This window comes from Poecilia latipinna, unplaced genomic scaffold (genome assembly GCF_001443285.1).
Source record: "Poecilia latipinna isolate Pla-1442-1.1 unplaced genomic scaffold, P_latipinna-1.0 Scaffold2073, whole genome shotgun sequence".
NCBI lineage: Eukaryota > Metazoa > Chordata > Actinopteri > Cyprinodontiformes > Poeciliidae > Poecilia > Poecilia latipinna.
The window spans coordinates 103,771-107,388 of record NW_015114689.1 but is presented as its reverse complement, the minus strand read 5'-3'; the positions used below and the strand labels follow the sequence as shown (position 1 = coordinate 107,388).

Genomic DNA, 3,618 nt, shown 5'->3' with positions numbered 1-3,618 from the left:
GGAAATCCATATTGCCCAAAAATGCATCCCTGTGCTAACTTGGAGAAATAAAGAGTTAAGAGTGAAATAACTTTTTCTACATGATTAGAGTAGTTCTATAAACTACTGGTATGAGTTTTATATCAATATGATAATATTTGGGGAGAATAGAGGGGGGATGCATATTTTGGCAGGCTGGAAATCCATATTGCCCAAAAATGCATCCCTGTGCTAACTTGGAGAAATAAAGAGTTAAGAGTGAAATAACTTTTTCTACATGATTAGAGTAGTTCTATAAACTACTGGTATGAGTTTTATATCAATATGATAATATTTGGGGAGAATAGAGGGGGGATGCATATTTTGGCAGGCTGGAAATGCATATTGCCCAAAAATGCATCCCTGTGCTAACTTGGAGAAATAAAGAGTTAAGAGTGAAATAACTTTTTCTACATAATCAGAGTAGTTCCATGAACTGCTGGTATAAGTTTTAAATCAATAGGATAATATTTGAGGAAAATAAAGAGGGGATGCATATTTTGGCAGGCTGGAAATCCATATTGCCCAAAAATGCATCCCTGTGCTAACTTGGAGAAATAAAGAGTTAAGAGTGAAATAACTTTTTCTACATGATTAGAGTAGTTCTATAAACTACTGCCATGAGTTTTATATCAATATGATAATATTTGGGGAGAATAGAGGGGGGATGCATATTTTGGCAGGCTGGAAATGCATATTGCCCAAAAATGCATCCCTGTGCTAACTTGGAGAAATAAAGAGTTAAGAGTGAAATAACTTTTTCTACATGATTAGAGTAGTTCTGTAAACTACTGGTATGAGTTTTATATCAATATGATAATATTTGGGGAGAATAGAGGGGGGATGCATATTTTGGCAGGCTGGAAAAGCAAATTGCCCAAAAATGCATCCCTGTGCTAACTTGGAGAATTAAAGAGTGAAGAGTGAAATAACTTTTTCTACATAATCAGAGTAGTTCTAAGAACTACTGGTATGAGTTTTATATCAATAGGACAATATTTGAGGAGAATAAAGAGGGGATGCATATTTTGGCAGGCTGGAAAAGCAAATTGCCAAAAAATGCATCCCTGTGCTAACTTGGGGAAATAAAGAGCTGAAAGGATTTCACCTTTTCTACATAATGATAATTGTTCTCTGAGCTAATGCTATAATTTTTATATCAACAGGATGGATGAAAATATTTTCAGGCTCATAAATGAAAATGCATTCCCTCCTACATTAACAGACTAGAAAGTTAAGCATGATGTAAAATGTTCTGCATAATGGGCCTCTGTTTTGTAATGCTTTTAAGCTGTTATGGTATCAAAAGAAAAAGCAGAGAATTTCAAACCATTTGCGGAGAACGTTTTCAGCAGACACGGACTGAAAAAAAGTTTGACTCATGTGTCAAAGGTGTAAAAACCGTATTTATTTCAAGTAATTTGCGAAATAAAACCCACCATTTTAGGGATTACATGGTTAAGAAACGTGATAATGTTACAAATAAATTTAAATTTCCTCTTCGGTCATATTTCAGTCCGGTTTCTCGTCAATATGCGAGACTTTAGAGCGATGCGCGCTCCTGCGAGAGGGGATGCAATTTTGGGCAGGCATGAGTTTCTGGGCATAACACCGGATCCACTTCTCTGGCTGCAATACGCGCTCCCGACACAGGGGGAATAGATTTTCACAGGGGAACAGAATTTCTCACAAGAACGGCACTGTAATTTACGAGCTCTTTCAGATTAAAAGCTCACATCCGGTTCATGTTTGACCCACTGCAAGTAGATTTCCAGCGGCTTCAAGTTTAAAGTTTATATTTATGCAGTTGCAAAAAGAAATAATGTATCGGAATTTCGGAAATAATTGGGGATATTAAGCAATGCTGAAAAACGCTGTTTCCAATGACTTCTCTCACTTCTGGGTGGCAGAGGGACACTTCTAGAACACAACTAGCAAATGTCACAGATACATTGCGATTGTGGGAGCAACTCTTTAGCAAACACCATCTCTTTAGGGAAACTGACAAACCTATCTTTGAATTTGACTAAACAAGTGTTTAATTAACACTGTATTTTTAACATACAACACCAACACTAGAAATTGTTAAGGAAGATTTCTCTGAATTAGTTAATTTTGGAAAAAGTTTGGCTCTCTCTCTTCCTTTATTATCCCGGGTCCTCTCGCAACGGCCACGTGTAGTCACTCAGAAGAAAACAGCAATGCGTGTTGTCATTACAGAATTGCAGAGTTTAATCCAAAAGAGGACAACACATAAAATTACAACAGAACAGAAAAACAGAGGGATACATTCATTTACCTGACATAAATGGAAAGAAAGAAAGAAAAGCAAAGACGTCTTTGGAGAATTGCAAGAGCAAATCTAATTTTTTACTTCTGTGTAGAAAGTTTTATAGTGAAGACGTATTCTTATCTTTAATTTATTCAAATAAGGTGTATCTTTGCTCATCCAACCAGGAGCTATTTCTGACCCTCTCTCAAGCCAGGAACTCCTGCTGTTTTACGGCTTTTCACAGATGGGTGTGAAAAGCTAGAACTTCTACTGTATTGTTTTCCCACACAGACAATAGGCAATTCAAATGATCCTAGCAAACCATCTGCTGTAACTATAGGTAAAATAAAGGTCGATAGGCCAGAATAAGTTACTGATTTTAAAACCACAATTAGGCTATTTGAATCAAGACATGTTAAGTTTTAAAACTAGCTTATTTTAAATTTATTTTCTTAACAAAATCTAACACTTTTGATTATGCTCTGTAGATTTCGATTCATTCCCTAAAAGATTTATTATGAAAAGTATTTTTTCTTTCGATTTAATATTGACTTTAAATGCTGGTTCTCTAAGATGCAAATACAAGTAAACTGTCTTGCCTAGGAAAAATACTGTATTGTACAATTATTTTGTGGTAGTTTACTGCCAGTTGTCAGTCTTGATTGCGACAACAGAAGAAGACATCAAATTGACGGTATCCTACCATATTTTGTAATACCACTATGTTACTGCTGGAATTCTGCTGTAAATTTACTGTAATTTCTAAGAGTGTACTAAGCAAACACAGAACTCAGACCAAACTCTGAAGAACTCAAAGCAAATAGGAACAATCATCCTGACCATAGCTGAGGGATTTTATGTAAATCCATCTGAAAACTGAGCATTGAGGACTGTGGCTTAGCTCTTTCTTTACCACAACAGACCTGTACTGATCTGCAGCTCTGCTTTGATCAATTCAAGACAGAGCATTGATCTCTGGGATACTTACCCGTTACCCTAACCGCCCATATTTTTCTGTAGCTGCACCAGAAAGAGCTCTTATAGTTGTACAGAGCATCATCCCAATTCGTCTTGTTTTGTTTATGAGGATAAACAACTGGTTACCTGCTGTTTTTCATCTAAGGCTGACTTCTCATTCACACTCTTCTCTCTATCCTGTCTGCAGATGGTGTTAGTGAAGCATCCCTCCCACTACCTGACGTGCCTCAGAGTCAATTTGACACTTGCTCTAAATCTAGCCATAAAATGTATCTGTCTGTTGTGTAGAGAACTCTTAAAACCCATGAGATTACTGCTGTTAGCAATAATTAGGTGGCAGAAAACAAACA

At 36.5% G+C, this 3,618-nt stretch overlaps 1 long non-coding RNA gene across 1 annotated transcript; it reads right to left on the bottom strand.

The window, feature by feature from the left end:
* Window positions 1-1,406: 1,406 nt before the first annotated feature.
* On the bottom strand, window positions 1,407-2,295 carry LOC106936071 (uncharacterized). The gene is made up of 2 exons (XR_001422050.1): window positions 2,004-2,295; window positions 1,407-1,638 (listed from the first exon to the last, which is right to left on the bottom strand). It is a non-coding gene; the product is annotated as an uncharacterized LOC106936071 (long non-coding RNA).
* Between the last annotated feature and the right edge of the window lie 1,323 nt (window positions 2,296-3,618).